This window comes from Leucoraja erinacea, chromosome 35, assembly GCF_028641065.1.
Source record: "Leucoraja erinacea ecotype New England chromosome 35, Leri_hhj_1, whole genome shotgun sequence".
Lineage (NCBI taxonomy): Eukaryota > Metazoa > Chordata > Chondrichthyes > Rajiformes > Rajidae > Leucoraja > Leucoraja erinaceus.
This window is the reverse complement of record NC_073411.1, coordinates 200,343-223,611: the sequence shown is the minus strand read 5'-3', so window position 1 is coordinate 223,611 and position 23,269 is coordinate 200,343. Positions and strand designations below refer to the sequence as shown.

General features: G+C 50.5%; 1 pseudogene; it reads left to right on the top strand.

The window, feature by feature from the left end:
- The first annotated feature begins 617 nt into the window (after window positions 1-617).
- On the top strand, window positions 618-22,577 carry LOC129713137 (zinc finger protein 271-like; annotated as a pseudogene).
- Window positions 22,578-23,269: the final 692 nt, after the last annotated feature.

Here is a 23,269-nt window from a genome sequence, read left to right as displayed (position 1 = left end):
CATTGGCTATATTTAAGAGGGAGTTAGATGTGGCCCTTATGGAGAGAAGGCAGGGATGGGATACTGAGTTGGATGATCGGCCATGATCAAATCGAATAGCGGTACAGGCTGGAAGGGCCGAATGGCCTACTCCTGCACCTATTTTCTATGTTTCTATGAATATTGGAATTGGTGGAGAGGTGGAATATTGTGTTGGAGGACCTGTGAGAATTATATAACACACACACATATATATATATATTTCTCTAGTTTCTTATTATAAACACATATATATTGATTATAAATCATATATCACACACACATATACATTGATTATGAATCATATATCACACACACATAATATTTCCTGTGATCTCGAATTACTTGTTTTTAATTATTTGTATTTACAATAAAAAATATTAATTTCTTTTTTCATTCATTGATTTATTCAACCTTTGTCCCTGTATCAAATGGTAATATTGTGGATATGGATGTAGTGGCGGGCCTGAAAGTGACGGGTAGAAGAGACAAGACATGACAAGGTGGGTGGATCCATCATTGTAGCTGAGAGCAACAACTCCACCGCTGCGCATGCGCCACCCTCACCGCCCCGCCCCCACACCCCCGTCACTCACCGCTGGTGACGTAATTTCCGTGCTGAGGCATTGCGCGCTCACTTCCGCCTCGGCTTCCCTCGGGAACAAAGATCTTATAGGGTCCGTGTTCCCCCAGCGCTCTGTCTCCAGGTGGGTCGGTCCCGGAGCGCCCGTGGTCCTCCAGGCCGGTCCTCCAGGCGGGGTAAGCGCGGGGGGTCGGGGTGACATCACGGGGGCGGCTCCAATCTCCGGCCTCGCACCGGGAGACAAACAGCGGGTGGAGCGGAGTCAGTGTCGGGATGTTGAGGACCGGGCCGGGGCTGATGGTGGCGCAGCGGCCGGCCTGGTGGAGGGGGAGTAATGTCGGCGGTTCGTTTCGCCCTCAACCCCGCACTGACACCTCACCCACTCACCCCGTCCCCCACTCACCCCCTACACCCACACCCCTTCACCCACTCACCCCCCCCATTCACCCCCTCCCCCCACTCCACCCCTACACCCACACCACCCCTTCACCCACTCACCCCCCCCATTCACCCCCTCCCCCACTCACCCCCTCCCCCACTCACCCCCTACACCCACACCCCTTCACCCACTCACCCCCACACCCACACACACCCCTTCACCCACTCACCCCCTACACACCCACACCCCTTCACCCACTCACCCCCCCCCCCACCCCCTCCCCACCCCCCCCCCACTCACCCCCTACACCCACACCCCTTCACCCACTCACCCCCCCCATTCACCCCCCCCCACTCACCCCCTCCCCCACTCACCCCCCTACACCCACACCCCTTCACCCACTCACCCCCCCCATTCACCCCCCCCCCCCCACTCACCCCCTCCCCCACTCACCCCCTACACACCCACACCCCTTCACCCACTCACCCCCCCCATCACACCCCTCCCCCCCACTCACCCCCCCACCACACACCCTACACCCACACACCCACCCATTCACCCCTCCCCCCCCACCCATTCACCCTTCACCCACTCACCCCCCACCCACACCCCCTTCACCCACTCCCCCCCCCCATTCACCCACTCACCCCTCACCCCCCCACTCACCCCCCTCCCCCACTCACCCCCCCCCACACCCCCACACCCCTTCACCCCCACCACACCCCACCCCTCACCCACTCCCCCCATCCCGCAAACCCCTTGCCCCTCAGTCTTCCCCTCCCCCCCCCTTTTAAGCGCCAGCAATGTTGCCGCGTTAGTGATGTCCTGTTTGCCAGCTTGTTGACCCTCTGTGTTCCCCTCCTGCAGGGTTTAGGAGCCGTTGCTGTCGACGGAGTGACGGGGACGTGAGCGGCCATTGAGGGCAGCCAAGGTGCCGGTGAGTTGTCCTCCCCCCCCCTCCATCTGGTGGGGGAGTAGTGTCTGGGATGAGGAGAGCGGGAACGGTCCAGAGAGAGAGGCACGGGAGAGAGACACACAGAGAGGGACACACAGAGAGGGAGAGAGAGAAAGACACAGAGGGAGAGAGAGAGCTAGAGAGATACAGATACAGAGAGAGAGAGATAGAGAGTGGGAGAAACAGAGAGAGGCAGCAAGAGGGAGAGAGAAAGAGAGAGGCAGTGAGAGAGAGAGGGAGAGACAGACAGGCAGAGAGAGTGAGAGACATGGAGACAGAGAGACAGACAGACAGAGGCAGCGCGAGAGAGAAAGAGACGGACTCGGAGAGTGAGAGAGAGGCAAAGTGGGAGAGAAATAAAGAGTCAGAGGGAGAGAGGACAGAGACATAGAAAGAGAGTGACAGAGAGAAAGGCCGAGAGAGAGAGAGACGCACACAGAGTGAGGGAGAGAGACAAAGGGTCGGAGAAAGGGAGCGAGAGAGTGAGAGAGGGAGAGAAAGATGGAGGGTGAGACAGTGGGGCAGAGAGGGAGAGAGAGGGAGATATAGAAAGAGAGAGAGAGAGAGACCAGAGACAGAGAGAGGAAGTGAGAGGGTGAGAGAAAGAGAGAGAGAGACGGAGAGTGGGGCAGTGAGAGGGAAAGAGAGAGAGAAAGACGGAGAGAAGCAGTGGGAGAGGGAGAGAGAATGAGAGAGACAGGGAGAGAGAATGAGAGAGACAGGGAGAGAGACTGACAGAGACCAGAGGCAGCGAGAGGGGGAGAGAAAGAGAGAGACTCGGGGAGAGAGAGACACACACACACACAGACAGAGAGAGAGAGAGAGATGCAGACAGTGAGAGACAGAGAGAGACAAACATGCACATATGCACTAATTTACATTAACTGACCCTAAGAAATTAATATTGAATTGCTAAACTTGCTACTCTGTTGTACTGCTTACAGCTGCAAGAACGTGTAGCAATCAATAAAGGGCTATAGGTCTATTGCGAGTTTATGTACAGGGACATATCTATCCATGCACTGGATACTTGTATTTATGCATTTTAAATATGTACTAGACCAAGTGCAGACCCGTTGGGTCTGTTTCCCCAATGCGCGTTTGCGGGGGGGGTGCGGCATCACACTCACACTAACCACCCCCCAAACACACTGGCGGGGGAGGGGGTAGAGGGAGACGGGGTGGGAGAGAGGAGGGTGAGAAGATGGGAGGGGGAAACGGGAGAGATTGGGGAGAGAAGAGCGGGGTGGGCAGGGGGGGGGAGAGGTGTGGGAGGGGGGGTAGTGGGGGGAGTGGTGCATGAGAGAGGGGAAAGGGGTGGTGGGAGATGGGGGTGAAGAGGGGGGGGAGAAGGGTGAGGAGAGAGAGGTGATAGGGGGAGGGGGGAGAGGGGGGTGGGTGAAGAGGGGGAGGAGGAGGGAGAGGGGGAAGAGTGGAGGGAGGGGGATAGTGGTAGGGGGAAGGGGAGTGGGGAGAGGGGGGGTAAGAGTGGGGAGAGGGGTAGGAGGAGTGGTGGTAGAGGCAGAGATGGGAAGGGGGAGAGGGGGGGGAGGGGGGGAGGGAGGCTGAGATGGGTGGGGAGGGGGGAAGAGGGGGTGGTGGGGGAGGGGAGAGAGGGAGGGGAAGGAGGCGGGAGGGAGAGGGGAACAGAGGGTGCAGAGGGGGGGTGGGTGGAGAGAGAGAGGGGGGAAGGGTGGGAGGAATGGGAAGAATGGAGAGGGCGTAGGGAGGGAGGGGTTAGGGAAAGAGTGGAGAAAGCGGGGAAGTATGAGGAGGGAGGTGGAGAGTGGTAGGGGAAAGAGTGGGGAGGGAGAGCGATGGGGAGGTGGGAGAGCTGCAGAGGAGGAGGAGTGGGTGGAGAGAGAGGGGAAGAGGTGGAAGAGGGAGCGGGGGTGGGGAGAATTTGAGGGGGGGTGTGCGCGTCGTCAGAGGTGAGGGCTGGCTATTGAACGCAATAATGTGGTCACTGTGCCGGGGAGAGAGAGAGAGAGCGAGAAAACAGGGCCGGCCAATGGAGAGAAGAGGGGGGGAAGGGAGGGAGGAGAACTCTGCGCTTCAGGCACAGAGTAGGGGGGGAGGGTTGGAGAGGGGGGGGGAGGGAGGGCGGAGAGTGGGGGGAGAGGTGATTGGGGGGGGGGGGTTGGAGCGGTCATGCATGTCGAGCCGCGGGCTGTGAAGGGAGAGGGGAGAGACAGAGAGATTGCTGGCGGGCGTGGGGCGGCTACTTTTTGGCCCCGGGCACGGCCCCATCCCAAACCCCAGGTTTGGTCCCCACTCCAGCTGGTTAGAGAGTGTGAGGCCTCAAAAATGGTGGCGTCTTTGAGACAGAGGCGGGTGTCAGTAGTCATTATGGTCGCTGGCCAGCAGGAGGCGACAAAATGAGTGAGTGGGGGGGTGGGGTGTGTGATTTTATTTTTTTAAAGTGTACATAAAAAAGCACATTTTTTTTGAGGAGTGCAAAATTGGATGTAAAAGTGAATGAGGTAGCGACATGGAAAAAATTACGGAGTTTAATGATGGAGTACTGGTGTAGCATGGAATCAAAGGCCGAATCTGGCACCCACAAACACACCCAGGCAGAAACAAACACACCCTGGCAGAAACACACACACACACATACACACACACACACACACACACAGTTTTAATATATAGATAGATGACATGTTTTCTACTTTGGCAATATAACAATGTTTTTTATCATGTCAATAAAGTTTTTTTTAATTCACAGAGACAGAATCAGAGAGAGGCAGCAAGAGAGAGACAGAGAGAGGCAGCAAGAGAGAGAGACAGATAAAGTGAAGGAGACAGGGAGAGGGAGAGGCAGACAGAAAGAGAGGGTCAGAAAGAGAGAGAGAGACAGTGGGACAGGGAGAGAGACAGACAGAGGGGAAGAGACAGACAGACAGACTGAGAGACAGAGAAAGGGAGACAGAGGGAGAGAGAGACAGAGGGAGAAAGATAGATGGCAAGAGAGAGAGAGAGATTATTATTAACATTATTTACCTCGGTTTCCCCCCCAGACTGGGTTTATTCCGCTCCCCTGTGGATTAATAACATTTACCTCAGGTGAGAGAATGATAGACAGAGAGTGAGAGAGACAGATAGGGAGAGAGACAGACAGAGGACAGAGAAGGAGAGTGAGTGAGTGAGAAAGAGGGCGAGAGAGAGAGAGACAGAGGGAGAGATACAAAAGAGAGAAACAGACAGTGTGACAGAGAGAATCAGAGAGAGAGAGAGGGAGGGAGGGAGGGGGAGAGAAAGAGAGGGACACAGACTAAGAGAGAGACACACACCGATAGAGGGAGAGAGAGAGAGAGAGATAGACAGTGAAAGAGAGGGAGAGAGAAACAGAGAGAGACAGCGAGATACAGAGAGGTACAGACAGAGAGAGAGAGCACAGAGAGAGGGGAGAGAGACAGACACAGGGGGAGAGAAACAGACACAGAGGGAGAGAGACAGACAGACAGAGGGAGAGTGAGGCAAAGACAGTGAGACAGAAAGACAGTGAGAGAAAGAGAGAGAGAGAGAGAGAGAGAGAGAGTGAGGGGGAGACAGAGAGAGAGAGGACAGCGAGAAAGGGAAACAGAGACAGAGAGAGAGGCAGAGAGAGGAGTCAGAGAAGAGAGAGAGAGGGTCAGAGAGAGAGAGAAAGGGAGAGTGAGAGACAGAGGGAGAGAAACAGGGAGAGACAGTGAGGGAGAGGGAGAGAGAGACAGAGAGAGGGAAGAGACAGTCAGAGGAGAGATACAGAGACAGACAGAGAGAGAGTGAGACAGTGATACAGGCAGAGAGAGTGAGAGAGACACAGTTAGAGATCAGATTGAAATGAACACAGAGGGAAAAAGAGAATGCCAGAGAGAGATGGAGAGAGAGACCAGAGACAGAGAGTGGGAGAGACAGAGAGAGGGAGGGGGGGGGGGGGAGAAAGAGGGAGACACAGACTCAGAGAGAGAGGGAGAGGGTCAGAGAGAGAGAGAGAGAGAGAGAGAGAGAGAGACGGAGTGAGAGATAGAGGGGTGAGAGAGAAAGAGGGAGAGAGAGAGTGGGACAGAGAAACAGACAGACCGTCAGAGAGACAGATAGAGAGAGAGAAATGCTGTTGAAACTCAGCGAATGCGGCAGCATCTATGGAGCGAAGGAAATAGGCAAAGTTTCGGGCCGAAGCCCTTGTTCAGACTGATGGGGTGAGGGGAGGAGTCATTAAGGGCGACCTGAAATTGGAGGTCAATGTTCATGCCACTGGGGTACAAACTGCCAATGAGGTGCTGCTCCTCCAATTTCCGGTGGTCTTCACTCTGGTCATGGAGGAGGCCCAGAACAGAAAGGTCGGATACGGAATCGGGGGGGGAGTTCAAGTGCTGATCAGGTAGGTTAATGCGGACCGTGCGGAGGTATTCGGCGAAGCGATCGCCAAGCCTACGCTTGGTCTCACTGATGTAGATCAGCTGACATCTAGAGCAGCGGATGCAATAGATGAGGTTGGAGGAGGTGCAGGTGAACCTCTGTCACACCTGGAATTGCTGCTTGGGTCCTTGAATGGAGTCAAGGGGGAGGTAAACCGACAAGTGTAGCATTTCCTGCGGTTGCAATGGAAAGTGCCCGAGGAGAGGGTGGTACGGGGGAAAGGGACGAATTGACCAGGGAGTTACAGAGGGAGCAGTCTCTGCGGAAAGCAGACGGCAGGAGATGGGAAGATGTGGCGAGTGGTGGGGTCCCGATGGAACTGGAGGCATAGAGGGAGAGATAGAGAGGCAGAGAGATGCCAGCGACAGTGAGAGGGAGAGACAGAAAGAGAAACGGTGCGAGGCAGGGAGACAGAGGGGGAGAGAGAGAGAGAGGACAGAGGGGGAGAGACAGAGAGAAAAAAGACAAACAGACAGACAGCGAGTGAATAAAGATATAAAGATAAAAGATATGCCATTTATTGTCACTATACATGTACAATGAGATTAAAAGCAGCTCGTACTCAGTGCATACATATAATTTAGTACAAAAAACAAGAAACAGAAAACAAAACAAAAGGGGAGGAGGGGGGGGATAGGTGCACAATTCTGCGGTGCTATATACATATCTATAAAGGCAAAATTGTGAAGGATGAATAGGTAGTATTCTTAGGCAGATGTTTAAAGATTATATTAAATATTAAAACATTTTTTTAAAAATATTAAAAATTACAGTTACAATACACATTACAGTTCCAAATTTCAGTACGTGGATAGAATAGATGGAAGTCCGGGTGTTGGGCTGTGAAGTCAGTGCATGTGTGAATTAAGAGTAGTTATGACTTTCGGAAAACAACTATTCCTGAGTCTATTTGTCCTAGTTTTGATGCACCTATAGCGCCTTCCAGAGGGCAGCAGGTCGAACAGTCCAAACGCAGGATGGGAGCTGTCCCTGATGATATTCTTTGCCCTGCTAAGGCAGCGGGAGGTGTAAATATCCATCAGGGAGGGGAGAGGGCAACCAATGATCTTCTGTGCTGTCCTAGATACCCTCTGAAGCCTCTCCCTGTCTGCCATGGTGCAGCTGCCGTACCATGCTGTAATGCAGTATGTCAGCAGGCTCTCGATGGACGAGCGGTAGAAGGTCAGCAGCAGGTTAGAGTCCAGGTTGTGCTTCCTGAGAACCCTCAGGAAGTGCAGCCGCTGCTGAGCCTTCTTGATGACCGCTGTCGTGTTGTCTGTCCAGGAGATATCAGCAGTACACTCGCCGTTGATATGTAGGGGGACTAAGTCGGTGCTGTTGAAAAAGCTACTTTTATAACTACTAAACCAGGTTCGCTTCTTAATAAACAGACACCACACAAACTGTTTGATAGACCAGTTCAAAACTTTACTTAACATCGGCCGATGGAAGGGAGGGAGAACTCCAGTCAAGTGACTAACACAGACACTTGACTGTGCTCAGCCACCTTCTCTTAACAACAGAATTACATTGCCTTAAATAGGGTTTTTTTGTCCCCTTTGCACATTCCACAGACATTAGTCATGGTCAGAGGTACAGGAAAAGGTTTCCACAGAATGCATCACATCAAACCTTTTGTTTACATGCTACAAGATATACTAAAAACATTGGCCATTTGCTTTAGGTCCAAATAGACCACCCTAGCTCTTTTCGCTGCTTCCTCTGTCATTTGGTCCCTCATAAACATAGGTCATTTGTTTACAAAGATGTGACTGGCTATTTCTCTCTTCCTTTATTGCCTCCCCATAAACATTGGTAATTTGGTTTATGGCATCTTACTTCAAAGATATCTCTAGCTTCTCCAATGTTATAGGATTTATTATCTCACACACCCACAACCTAAGGCAAGCCTAATTTGAGACTAAATATAAGCTGTAAGCTAGCCCAGAGGTCAATTTAATATCTTCTTATATTTTTAACTAAAATTCGGCTTCATCACTGTGCCTCCTGAAGTCGACAATGAGCTCTTTTGTTTTCCTGGTGTTCAGAGCCAGATTGTTTTCTGAGCACCAGGTTGTCAACTTCAGGACTTCCTCTCTGTAGGCTGCCTCGTCTCCCTTTGAAATAAGTCCGACTACAGTAGTGTCGTCAGCAAACTTGACGATGCGGTTGTTGTTGTGGGCCGGACTACAGTCGTAGATGTAGAGACAGTATAGGAGGGGGCTTAGCACACAGCCCTGTGGGGAGCCGGTACTCAACCTGCGAGTGGAGGAGAGGTGGGGGGCGAGTCTCACAGTCTGGGGCCGGTTGGTGAGGAAACCTTTTATCCACCACATGTGAGAGTGGGGAGGCCGAGAGTGACCAATTTATCAATGAGAATGTCCGGAATGATTGTGTTGAAAGTGGAGGAGAGGTGGGGGCCGAGTCTCACAGTCTGGGGCCGGTTGGTGAGGAAACCTTTTATCCACCACATGTGAGAGTGGGGAGGCCGAGAGTGACCAATTTATCAATGAGAATGTCCGGAATGATTGTGTTGAAAGCTGAGCTATAATCCACAAAGAGCATCCGGACGTAGCTCTGCCCCTGCTCCAGATGGCTCAGCACAGAGTGGAGAGCTACGGTAATGGCATCTTCCGTGGATCTATTTTGGCGATAAGCGAATTGGTGGGGGTCGAAGTCTGGTGGTAGACAGTCCTTGATGTGCTGGAGGACCAATCTCTCGAAGCACTTCGTGATTACCGCAGTGAGGGCCACAGGACGGTAATCATTTAGGCTAGTGATGGGAGACTTCTTCGGCACTGGGACGATTGTGGCTGATTTTAGGCAGGACGGAATAACTGCCTGGTCCATATAACCATATAATAATTACAGCACGGAAACAGGCCATCTCGACCCTTCTAGTCCGTGCCGAACACATAATCTCCCCAAGTCCCATATACCTGCGCTCAGACCATAACCCTCCATTCCCTTCCCATCCATATAACTATCCAATTTATTTTTAAATGATAAAAACGAACTTGCCTCCACCACCTTCACTGGAAGCTCATTCCACACAGCTACCACTCTCTGAGTAAAGAAGTTCCCCCTCATGTTACCCCTAAACCTCAGTCCCTTAATTCTCATGTCATGTCCCCTTGTTTGAATCTTCCCTACTCTCAGTGGGAAAAGCTTTTCCACGTCAACTCTGTCTATCCCTCTCATCATTTTAAAAACCTCTATCAAGTCCCCCCTTAACCTTCTGCGCTCCAAAGAATAAAGCCCTAACTTGTTCAACCTTTCTCTGTAACTTAGTTGCTGAAACCCAGGCAACATTCTAGTAAATCTCCTCTGTGCTCGCTCTATTTTGTTAACATCCTTCCTATAATTAGGCGACCAAAATTGTACACCATACTCCAGAATTGGCCTCACCAATGCCTTGTACAATTTTAACATTACATCCCAACTTCTATACTCAATGCTCTGATTTATAAAGGCCAGCACACCAAAAGCTTTCTTTACCACCCTATCTACATGAGATTCCACTTTCAGGGAACTGTGCACAGTTATTCCCAGATCCCTCTGTTCACCTACAGTCTTCAATTCCCTACCATTTACCATGTAGTCCAGGGAGAGGTTGAAAATTCTGGTGAAGATGACAGTGAGCTGGTGGGCACACGCTTTGAGCACCTTACCAGGTACTCCATCTGGGCCGGTAGCCTTCTTGGGGTTCACTGCCAGGAGCACCCGTCTGACATCGTGCTCCCTGACAGTGAGTGGAGTAGTACAGGAGCCAGGTGAGGGTGGGAACAGGGCTGTAGCAGGTGAGTGCTGCTGTTGTGATTTATCGAAGCGGGAGAAGAAGCAATTTAGCTTTTCTGCCAGCGGCACACTCAGGTCTTCTGACTTTGTGGCATAGCCTCTGTAGTTGGTGATGTCTTGTATGCCCCGCCATACCTCCCGTGTATTATTGCTGGACAAGTGGGACTCTATGGTCCGCCTTGGCTTTTTTAATTCCACTTTTCAGATCGGCTCGAGCAGCCCTGTACCCTCTGTCACCTGACCTGAAGGCAGCATCGCGGGCTCTGAGGAGTGTGCGGACCTGGCTGGACATCCAGGGTTTCTGGTTTGGGAAACCCCAAATGTTTTTGTCCACAGTCACGTTTCCGATGCAGAACTTGATATAGTCCAGCACCGTTTCTGTGAGAGTTTCCAGAACCTGGTGTTCGAATATGTCCCAGTTTGTCTGTGTAAAGCAGTCCTGTAGATTGGAGAGTGCATTTTCAGGCCAGGTTGTAACAGACTTTATGGTGGGCCTGGCACTGCGTCTGAGGGGGGTGTAGGCTGGAGAGAGCAGGAGGGAGAGATGATCTGACTGGCCGAGTTGGGGGAGGGGGATGGCTCTATACGCGTGCTTAATATTGGTGTAGACATGATCCAGCGTGTTCACCCCTCCAGTAGAACACTTGACATGTTAATAAAATTTCGGCAGTACAGTCTTCAAGTTGGCCTTATTAAAGTCCCCTGCGATTATGTGAACACCTTTGGGGTGGTCCCGCTGCTGTTCGTTAATGGTGTTCAGCAGGAGAGAGAGCGCCGTGTTTACATTGGCGTCAGGTGGAATATACACAGCCATGACGATCACTACTGTTAGTTCTCTCGGTAGAAAAAAAAGCCGGCATCTTTACAGACATGTACTCGAGGTCAGGGGAACAATGATTGTCTATGATTATCCCGTTGTTGCACCAATTCTCATGCACGTATATACAGAGGCACGTATATACAGAGGCTGAATCAGAGGGACAGATAGAGAAAAAGTGAGAGACAGAGTGAGAGGCACTGTATACTTGTATTTATACTTATGCATTTTAAATATGTATGTCATGTTTTATACTTTGGCAATATAACAATGTATTTTTTATCATGCCAATAAAGTTTTTTAATTGAAAAATTGAATTGAGAGACCAGACAGAGAAAGTGAGGGAGAGAGAGAGAGACGGAGAGAGAGGTAGCGAGAAAGACAGATTCAGAAAGAGACAGAGAGAGTGACAGAGAAAGTGAGGCAGAGAGAGAGAGAGAGAGAGAGAGAGAGAGAGAGAGAGATACAGAGAGAGGGTGACAGAGAAAGTGAGACAGAGAGAGAGAGAGATACAGAGAGAGGGTGACAGAAACAGAGAGAATCAGAGAGAGAGAGGCACAGAGAGAGACAGAAAAAGAGAGAGAAAAAGATATTAGTACTGTTGATATTGATTTAATATAATTATTATTCCTAGGTGGCAGTATGAGTCTGCCTTACCATGGCATACAAAACTTTACCTAACATTACATATATATATATATAACAATTACAGCACGGAAACAGGCCATCTCGACCCTTCTAGTCCGTGCCGAACACATAATCTCCCCTAGTCCCATATACCTGCGCTCAGACCATAACCCTCCATTCCCTTCCCATCCATATAACTATCCAATTTATTTTTAAATAATACCAACGAACCTGCCTCCACCACCTTCACTGGAAGTTCATTCCACACAGCTACCATTCTCTGAGTAAAGAAGTTCCCCCTCATGTTACCCCTAAACTTCAGTCCCTTAATTCTCAAGCCATGTCCCCTTGTTTGAATCTTCCCTACTCTCAGTGGGAAAAGCTTTTCCACGCCAACTCTGTCTATCCCTCTCATCATTTTAAAAACCTCTATCAAGTCCCCCCCTTAACCTTCTGCGCTCCAAAGAATAAAGCCCTAACTTGTTCAACCTTTCTCTGTAACTTAGTTGCTGAAACCCAGGCAACATTCTAGTAAATCTCCTCTGTACTCTCTCTGTTTTGTTGACATCCTTCCTATAATTAGGCGACCAAAATTGTACACCATACTCCAGAATTGGCCTCACCAATGCCTTGTACAATTTTAACATTACATCCCAACTTCTATACTCAATGCTCTGATTTATAAAGGCCAGCACACCAAAAGCTTTCTTTACCACCCTATCTACCTGAGATTCCACTTTCAGGGAACTGTGCACAGTTATTCCCAGATCCCTCTGTTCACCTACATTCTTCAATTCCCTACCATTTACCATGTACGTCCTATTTTGATTTGTCCTGCCAAGATGTAGCACCTCACACTTATCAGCATTAAACTCCATCTGCCATCTTTCAGCCCACTCTTCCAACTGGCATAAATCTCTCTGTAGACTTTGAAACTCTACTTCATTACCCGCAACCCCACCTATCTTAGTATCATCTGCATACTTACTAATCCAATTTACCACACCATCATCCATTGATGTACATGACAAACAACAGTGGACCCAACACAGATCCCTGTGGCACCCCACTCATCACTGGCCCCCAACCTGACAAACAACCATCCACCATTACTCTCTGGGATCTCCCATTCAGCCACTGTTGAATCCATCTTGCTACTCCACCATTAATACCCAACCATTGAACCTTCTTAACCAACCTTCCATGAGGAACCTTGTCAAAGGCTTTACTGAAGTCCATATACACAACATCCACTGCTTTACCCTCATCAATTTCCCGAGTAACATCTTCAAAAAATTCAAGCAGTCACCAATTATAGAAAAAATTAGTGTTTTCGCACCTGTCCCACAAAATAAGTTTTATTTAAATTAAAAAAGAAAAGAATATAAATACAAAATAAATGAGTTCATTCCATATAGGTTGCTGGAATATCCAGGGTCTCTACTCTTCAACCTTCGGGATGAAGACTGGGAACCCTGAGTTCCTAAAGTCTAGAGAAGACACTGATATAATGATATTAACAGAAACATGGTACCGAAAGGTACGTTCATTCACTGTCCTTCAGGGTACCATGAAGTCATGGTGCCCTCAGTAAAAACTACTGATATACATAAGGGCAGAACCGGGGCGGGGGGTGGGGGTCTTGGTGTGGTACAAAGAAGAACTAAACAGTCATATTACATCAATAAAACGGGAAATCACATAGTGTTTAAGAAGGAACTGCAGATGCTGGAAAATGGAAGGTACACAAAAAAGCTGGAGAAACTCAGCGGGTGCAGCAGCATCTATGGAGCGAAGGAAATAGGCAACGTTTCGGGCCAAAACCCTTCTTCAGACTGATAAATGTTTCGGCCTGAATCGTTGCCTATTTCCTTCGCTCCATAGATGCTGCTGCACCGCTGAGTTTTTCCAGCTTTTTTGTGTACCAGGGGATATCACATATATGGTTGAAACTAGATTAAAAAATTGGAATAACAGGAAAAGATATATATCTATGTGCTGCCTACATACCCCCAATAGAATCGCCATATTTTGAAGAGGATATATTTGAAACTCTTCACAGGGAAATCAATCATTTCCAGGCCCAGGGAAATGTGCTACTATGTGGAGACCAGAATGCAAGGACCGGATGTGAACCCGATTCCATAGACCCACAGGCAACAACTATGTGTTTGGTCAAACCCCCTTGTATGTCACACCAACTGTCGTTAACCGGAACAAACTTGACTGAAATAAATAAAAGTGGTACAGAGGTAGTGCATCTCTGTCGAGCCTTGGGCCTGTACATAGTTAATGGTAGGCTTAGAGGGGACTCGCTGGGAAGGTTCACATATTTCTCTGCTCTTGGGTCTAGCGTGATAGACTACGCAATTACTGGCATAAACCCCTGCACTATCAGTGCTTAGGCAGCAGTCCCCTCTTTCAGACCAGTCAAATCAACATGTGTACCTAAAATTTCCTGTTCAAATTAAAGACATAAAAAATGAACCCAGTAAGCTGTATAAACTAAATGAGACTTACAGATGAGCTTCAGATAGTGTAGATAAATTCATCATGGCCCTGAGCTCACCTGATCTCACAAACAAAATACAGAAATTCATGACAAACGCATACGAGGTTACTAGAGATGGTGTAAGCATGGCTATAAATGACATTAATATGATCTTTCACAAGGCAGCTATCAAAGCTGACCTTGTGAAACAGAAGAGAAAAATTATCAAAAAACACAACCATGAAAAATGGTTCGACCATGAGTGTAAAAGTGTCAGAAAAGATCTAGGGAAAATATCGAACCAAAAACACCGTCAACCAAACAATCCAGACTAACGTATTAGATATAATGAAACTCTTAAAAGGTATAAGCATACGAATAGGAACAAAAGACTAAATTACACTCACAAAAGACTTGAAGAAATTGAAAATTCCATAAATCAAAACCTATTTTGGGATATGTGGAATAACCTGAGCACAACAAAACTACAAACACGACCAATTCAAGACAGTGATATCTGGAGAGCACCTTTCAAAAATCTATATAAAGACATCCCAATAAATAAAACAAACACAAATTATTCTCGTATCAAAGAAAAACTCCAAACACTAGAAACAATAATTAAAGATTATCAAAACCCTCTTGATTTCCCAATTACTTTGAATGAATTGACCATAAAAATAAAATCTCTTCACTCAAAAAACCCTGTGGTCCAGACAGCATTAAAAATGAAATGCTCAGGTACAGCACTCTGGAGATGCAGGACACGGTGCTTAGGCTGTTCAACATCATACTACTTTCAGGTTATTTCCCTCATATTTGGTGTCAAGGGCTTATTTCACCCATTTATAAGAGTGGAAACAAATTAGACCCAAATAATTATCGTGGCATCTGTCAGTAGCTGCCTAGGGAAGTTATTCTGCAGTATCATAAATAACAGAATGCAGGATTTCCTCAACAAATACAACATTCTCAGTAAAAAACAAATTGGCTTCTTCACAAAACACCGTACCACTGACACTCCACATTCTCATTGAAAAACATGTACACCAAGCGAAAAATGGGAAAATATTTGCCTGTTTTATTGACTTTGAGAAAGCATTTGACTCTATTTGGCATGAAGGGCTCTATTACAAACTTCTCGGTTGTGGTATAGGAGGAAAGGTATATGACCATATCAAATCAATGTATCTGAATAATAAATGTGGCGTTAAAATTGGGGACAAACGCACTGATCTCTTCGCCCAGAGAAGAGGCGTCCGGCAAGGCTGCAATCTGAGTCCGACACTGTTTAATGTATATATCAACGATTTGGCAGTAAAGTTGGTCCAGACCACAGCGCTGGGCCTCTGTCTTCTGGACGGAGAGGTAAAGTCCCTGTTTTATGCGGATGACTTGGTTCTGCTGTCCCCCACAGAACAGGGACTGCAGCAACAGTTGGACCTACTTAATGAGTCCTGCCAAAATTGGGCCCTGGCAGTAAATCTAAAGAAAACCAACAACATGATTTTTCAGAAAAGACGCAGATGTCAGGAAGATAAATACAAATTTACTCTCAACGGTATAGTTATCGACACACTATGAGCTATACTTACGTTGGTCTAACTGTTTCAGCATCAGGGAACTTCAATATGACAGTGAATACACTAAACGAGAAAGCTCAAAGAGCTCTGTATGCAATAAAATGAAGATTCTACAACATCCAAATTCCAAGTAAAATCTGGCTTAATAAATTTGACTGTAATCCAGCCTATTGCGCTTTATGGTAGTGAAGTATGGGGTCTGCTCAGTCACCATAGTTATAGTAAATGGGAAAAACATACAACGGAGGCCCATGCATGCGGAATTTTGTCGGAACATACTCCGTATCCAAAGTAAAAGACCAACAAACGCATGTAGGGCGGAATTAGGCAGATACCCACTAATAATAAATATCCAGAAAAGAGCCTACATTTTTGGAATCACCTTAAATCTAGCCCCCCCAGGTACACTCCAGTTTAAACCCTTCAAACACAAGAGGGGAGCCATGAAAAGAGTTCCCTGTGTCAGTTGGTACTGAGACTGAGACTAACTACCCCTATTCAGTTAAACCCAATCCAGTTAAATCCTGACCAGCCTCAGATCAATACTGATCCCCAATCACCAGTAAGAGTGAACCAAATTATCAAACAATGTAAAGAAACGTATTTGGAACATTGGGATAAAGAAACCAAAAGCCAAAGCAGATTAGAATGCTACCGTGCCCTAAAAAGAGATTATAAATTAGCAGACTATCTCTCAACTGTTAGAGACATAAAGCAGAGACAGGCCCTCACCAAATACAGGTTAAGTGACCACTCTATGGCAGTTGAAAAAGGAAGACAGAAGAGATTCTGGCAACCAAAAGAAAACAGAATATGCGGCCACTGTTTGACAGATGAGGTTGAAACAGAGGTGCACTTCCTCCTAAAATGCAAAAAAATTGACAAAACAAGGAAAACATACTTTGACGAACTCAGTCTGGCAACCCCTGATTTTAAAGAACTAGATGATGCATCAAAACTAGGAATAATCCTTGGAGACGGCGTACGGCGGCAGGCGCGGGCATGTACGGCGGCAGGCGCGGGCACACCGCGACGCCCTGTGTCTCCCTTTCAAGGGAGATGCTAAAAATGCATTTCGTTGTCTCTGTACTGTACACTGACAATGACAATAAATTGAATCATTTCAGAAGGAAATACGGCACATCTTGGTGCACAATACGTAACAGAGAGGGTGAACACAATACCATAACCAGAGAGACGGCGAATGACCAACATGCACATATGTGTGCACACACTAATTGGCATTAACTGACACTAAGAAATTAATATTGAATTGCTAAACTTTCTATTCTGTTGTACTGCTTACAGCTGCAAGAACGTGTAGCAATCAATAAAGGGCTCTAAGCCTATTGCGAGTTTATGTACAGGCGTGGAAACAGGTCTTTCCGCCCGCCGACCAGTGATGACCCCGTACACTAGCACTATCCTACGCACATTAGGGACAATTTAACAATTTTGCAGAGGCCGATTAAACTACAACCCTGAACGTCTTTGAAATGTTGGAGGAAACCGGAGCACCTGGAGTAAAAAAGGGAGAACGTACAAACTCCACATGGACAGCACCCGTAGTCATGATGGAGCCTGGGTCTCTGGTAGTGAGGCAGCAGCTGTACTGCTGTGCCACTGTGCCGCACAGAATTATATAATCATAAATGCACACAATATATGCAAATGTTGTTTTGTTTGCCAGCTTTCTGACCCTCTGTGTTCCCCTCCTGCAGCGTCTAGGAGCCGAAGCTGGGGGCGGCCAGGGTGCTGGTGAGCCGCCCCCCCCACCCCCATATGCTGAGTTTCGAGGGGCTGGGCCAACCGAGGACCACATGACGGGTTACAACAAGGAGAAGCATTATGAGTGCGACGTGTGTGGCATGGCCTGTCAGTGCCCGAGCCAGCTGGAGATCCACCGGCGTGTGCACACGGGAGAACGCCCCTTTGACTGCTCGGAGTGCGGCAAAAGCTTCACCCGCTATGACCACCTGCTGCTGCACAACCGCATGCACTCTGGTGAGAGGCCCTTCACCTGCTCTGACTGTGGCAAGAGCTTCATCTGTTCCAACAAACTGCTGGTGCACCAGTGCACCCACGCCGGGGAGCGCCCCAACACCTCCACCCAATGCGGCAAGGGTTTCACTCAGTCCAGCAATCTGTTGAAGCACCAGCGCACCTACACCAGTGAGCACCCCTACACCTGTGCGCAGTGCGGCAAGAGCTTTACCCGCTCTAACAGCCTGCTGGTGCACCAGCGCACCCACACTGGCGAGCGCCCCTACACATGTGTGCAGTGCGGCAAGGGCTTCACCCAGTCCCACAGCCTGCTGGTGCACCAGCGCACCCATGCCGGCGAGCGCCCCTACACCTGCGCCCAGTGCGGCAAGGGTTTCACTCAGTCCAGCAATCTGTTGAAGCACCAGCGCACCCACGCTGGCGAGCGCCCCTACACCTGCGCCCAGTGCGGCAAGAGTTTCACTCAGTCCAGCAATCTGTTGAAGCATCAGCGCACCCACACCGGCGAGCACCCCTACACCTGCCCCCAATGTGGCAAGAGCTTCGCCCGCTCTAACAGCCTGCTGGTGCACCAGCGCATCCATGCCAGTGAGCGTCCCTACACCTGTGCACAGTGCGGCAAGGGCTTCACCCAGCTCGGCAACCTGCTGGTGCACCGGTACACGCACACCGGCGAGTGGCCCTACACCTGCACCCAGTGCGGCAAGGGTTTCACTCAGTCCAGCAATCTGTTGAAGCACCAGCGCACCCACACCAGTGAGCACCCCTACACCTGCGCCCAGTGCGGCAAGAGCTTTACCCGCTCTAACAGCCTGCTGGTGCACCAGCGCACCCACACTGGCGAGCGCCCCTACACCTGTGTGCAGTGCGGCAAGGGCTTCACCCAGTCCGGCAGCCTGCTGGTGCACCAGCGCACCCACGCCGGCGAGCGTCCCTACACCTGCGCCCAGTGCGGCAAGGGTTTCACTCAGTCCAGCAATCTGTTGAAGCACCAGCGCACCCACGCCGGCGAGCGCCCCTACACCTGCGCCCAGTGCGGCAAGGGTTTCACTCAGTCCAGCAATCTGTTGCAACACCAGCGCACCCACACCGGCGAGCACCCCTACACCTGCCCCCACTGTGGCAAGAGCTTCGCCCGCTCTAACAGCCTGCTGGTGCACCAGCGCATCCATGCCAGTGAGCGTCCCTACACCTGTGCACAGTGCGGCAAGGGCTTCACCCAGCTCGGCAACCTGCTGGTCCACCGGTACACGCACACCGGCGAGTGGCCCTACACCTGCGCCCAGTGCAGCAAGGGTTTCACTCAGTCCAGCAACCTGTTGAAGCACCAGCGCACCCACACCAGCGAGCGTCCCTACACCTGCGCCCAGTGCGGCAAGGGCTTCACCCAGTCCCACAGCCTGCTGGTGCACCAGCGCAGCCACACCGGCGAGCGCCCCTACACCTGCGCCCAATGTGGCAAGAGCTTCACCCGCTCCAACAGCCTGCTTGTGCACCAGCGCACCCATGCCGGCGAGTGCCCCTACACCTGTGCGCAGTGCGGCAAGGGCTTCACCCAGTTCGGCAACCTGCTGGTGCACCAGCGCATCCACACCGGCGAGCGCCCCTACACCTGCGCCCAGTGCGGCAAGGGCTTCACCCAATCCCACAGCCTGCTGGTACACCAGCGCACCCACACCGGCGAGCGCCCCTACACCTGCCCCCAATGTGGCAAGAGCTTCACCCGCTCCAGCAACCTGCTGGTGCACCAGCGCATCCATGCCGGCGAGCGCCCCTACACCTGCTCCCAGTGTGGCAAGGGCTTCACCCAGTCCAGCAACCTGCTGGTGCACCAGCGCACCCACACTGGCGAGCGCCCCTACACCTGCGCCCAGTGCGGCAAGGGCTTCACCCACTCCAGCACCCTGCTGCGGCACCAGCGCACCCACACCGGCGAGCGGCCCTACACCTGCGCCCAGTGCGGCAAGGGCTTCACCAGTCCAGCAACCTGCTGAAGCACCAGCGCACCCACACCGGCGAGCGCCCCTACACCTGCGCCCAGTGCGGCAAGAACTTCACCCAATCCCACAGCCTGCTGCTGCACCAGCGCGCCCACACCGGCGAGCGCCCCTACACCTGCACCCAGTGCGGCAAGAGCTTCGCCCGCTCCCACAACCTGCTGGTTCACCAGCGCACCCACACCGCTGAGCGCCCCTACACCTGCGCCCAGTGCGGCAAGAGCTTCACCCAGTCCCACAGCCTGCTGGTGCACCAGCGCACCCACACCGGCGAGCGCCCCTACACCTGCGCCCAGTGCAGCAAGGGCTTCACCCACTCCAGCAACCTGCTGGTGCACCAGCGCACCCACACCGGCGAGCGCCCCTACACCTGCGCCCAGTGCGGCAAGGGCTTCACCCACTCCCATCACCTGCTGCGGCACCATCGCATCCACACCCACGAGTGGCCCTACACCTGTGCCCAGTGCGGCAAGGGTTTCACTCAGTCCAGCAACCTGTTGAAACACCACTGCACCCACACCAGCGAGCACACCTACACCTGCGCCCAGTGTGGCAAGAGCTTCACCCGCTCCTACAACCTGCTGGTGCACCAGCGCACCCACACCGGCGAGCGCCCCTACACCTGCGCCCAGTGCGGCAAGAGCTTCACCCGCTCCAACAACCTGCTGGTGCACCAGCGCATCCATGCCGGCGAGCGCCCCTACACCTGCGCCCAGTGCGGCAGGGTTTCACTTAGTCCGGCAACCTGCTGGTGCACCAGTGCACTCGCACCAGGGAGCGTCCCTACATCTGCGCCCAGTGTGGCAAGGGGTTCACCCGCTCCACTTACCTGCTGTCCCACCAGCGGGTGCACACTGGTGACCAGCCCGGTGTGTGGAGAGCGATTTGTTTGCCTGTCTCAGCAGTGCGTGCACACCAGTGGCCAGCCCTACAACTTTACGTACTGCGGTGAGGCGCTTGACAGCTCGCGGGGCTTGCTTCAGCACCGGGGGGCCCACGCTGGCGAGCAGCTTCTCCCACTGTGTGAAGAGAGCACGGGGACTGCAGGAGCACCAGCGGATACACACCGGAGAGAGACCCTTTGAGTGCGCTGAGTGTGGCAAGGGTTCCACCTGCATGTCCAGCCTGTGGCAGCATCGGCGTACCCACAGCAGTGAGCATCCCTTACCCTGCCTGTCCGGTGTTAAGGGTTTCACCCGCCTTGACGACCTGCTGAAGCATCGACAAGTCCACACCGGTCGGCACTCGTTCACTTGCCTGCTCGGTGGCAAGGCCTTTGCCCGCTCCTCAAGCCTGCTGGCACATCGCGGCGTGGATAGGCACTGTTCAGGTAGACACAAAATGCTGGATGGAATGGGTAACATTTCGGAACGTTTCTTCAGTCACCCTTTCCATCTCTCCAGGGGTGCTGCCTGTCCCGCTGAATTACTCCAGCACTTTGTGTCCTTTTTTGTAAACCAGCATCTGCAGTTCCTTTGTTTTAAACCATTCTGTTTAACCATCTCTGCACCTTCCCCAAAGCCTCCACATCAGTCCTATAATGAAGTGACTAGAATTGTATGCAATACTCCAAATGCTACCTGACCAATGTTCCTTAAAGCTGCACAAATACATTCTTCCCTCCCCTCTCCCTCCACTCTCCCCCCTCACTTGTACACAAATTCTCTCCACTCCACACTCTCACGCCCCCCTCCTCTCTCACACCCTCTCTCGCTCCCTGTCACACTCCGTCTCGCTCCCTGTCACACTCCTCTCGCTCCCTGTCTCACACCGACTCTCGCTTGCTCTATCAGACACTCCCTTTCTCGCTCCCTGTCTCACTCCCTCTCTAGCTCCCTGATTCTCCCACACCCCCTCTCTCTGTCCCTCTCTCTCACACGCACACACACTCCCTCTCTTGCTTTATCTCAAACACTCTCCCTCTCTTGATATCTCACACTCACTCCCTCTCTCAAACACTTCCTCTCTTTTTTGCTTTCACACACTCCCTCTCTTGCAAACTCCCTCTCCCACTCACATTCCCTCTCTTGCTCTCTCATACACACAATCTCGCTCCCTCCCACACACGAACACCCTCTCACACATACACAGTCCCTCTCTCACACACACACACCCTCTCCCTCTCACACATAGCCCGCCTCTCACACACTCCCTCTCTCGCTCACACACGCACTCACATTCATTCTCACATGTGCCCTCTCACACACACTCCCACTCACACATGCACACGCTCACACACTTTCTCACATGCTCTCACACGCATTCTCACACACACTTTCTCTCGAACACGGATTATTTCCTTTTATCTAGACTAGCTGTGCATTTCACCCGACACGTACACTCAGCTCTCCCAGGCCTGCTGGATCTCCCGGTTGCCAACCATGTTAACTCCCCTTCCCACTCCAACACTGATCTGTCTGTCCTGGGCCTCCATTGCCAGAGTGAGGTTGAAAGAGCTAATCGTCAAATCTAAAAATGAGTCGATCTACAAAAGCATGGTCTAGTAGAAGAAAAGAATGGATCGGTGCCAAGTCTGAATGACTTTGCAAATTATATGGAACACAATATGGTGGACAGGTTGACTTTTCAATAAAGACATTAAGATGGAAGCCTGCATAATAGCTTTCAAAGCCATAAAGAAGCCAAGATTGAAAAAAAGCTGATGCTCCAGAGATAACTTGTTATTGGGTTAGCTTGATGTGGACCCAGCTTTTCCTATATTCTGAAAGGCTGCAGAATCTTTCAGTCATGCCATATTCAGACTTGGCAGCAGTGTTTTACGGTAAGAAAAATGTATAATTGCGCTAACTTTCCTTTGTTCTGAGAGTGGAGCCCGAGAAGCACTGAGCAACGTTTGTGCTCATTGTAGATCTTGACACTCCCGTTTGCCGAATCAATTAAAGATTGCCATGTTTACCTTTAATAATTTTGTTGCTATCTGCTTTTTAAGAGACAAACTTTGACAAGGTGGCACGCAAGCTGGAGGAACAGCAGTGTCCAGACCCTACATGTTGCCCGTCCATTCCCCTCAAAAGTGCCGGTAGAACTCAGGAGGTCAGCCATCCGTGGTGGGAAACGGGTAGAGAAGTGTTCCTAATAGTCTGTCAAGGTGCATACAATCAACAGTACCAGCATCTTCACATTCATACTGTACCCAAGTGCAAATGCAAAAGTGAGCCAAGCTGTACATAGCCGACTGCTCAGAGTACCAGCTAGCTGTCACTGGCACAAAAACGTAAAGGCATTTAAAACTTTTTTTAACAAAAGTTTTAATGCATTTGTGCCTTACACAACAAATAAAGGAAGTTTATACCGAACTCACTATGAGTTTAATTTGGTCAAGTTTGGTTCGTAAATTAAAAAGATTTGCTGAAAAACAAAGCAGTCCAATTTAAAAGAGAACTAGACTAAGTGGGACCCGTTGGGTCCCAGCTTCACATGGGACGGCTGGTCCCCGAACGCAATATTCCAACTCTCCACCGATTCCAATATCGCTGTACGGGGGGGGCTTTCTGGAGCGCTAGCATGGGAGTTGAAGGCTGAAGGGACTGGTTTCCAGAGGGCTAGTATGGACATTGTGGACTGAATGGATTCTTGGACTCGCAGTTCA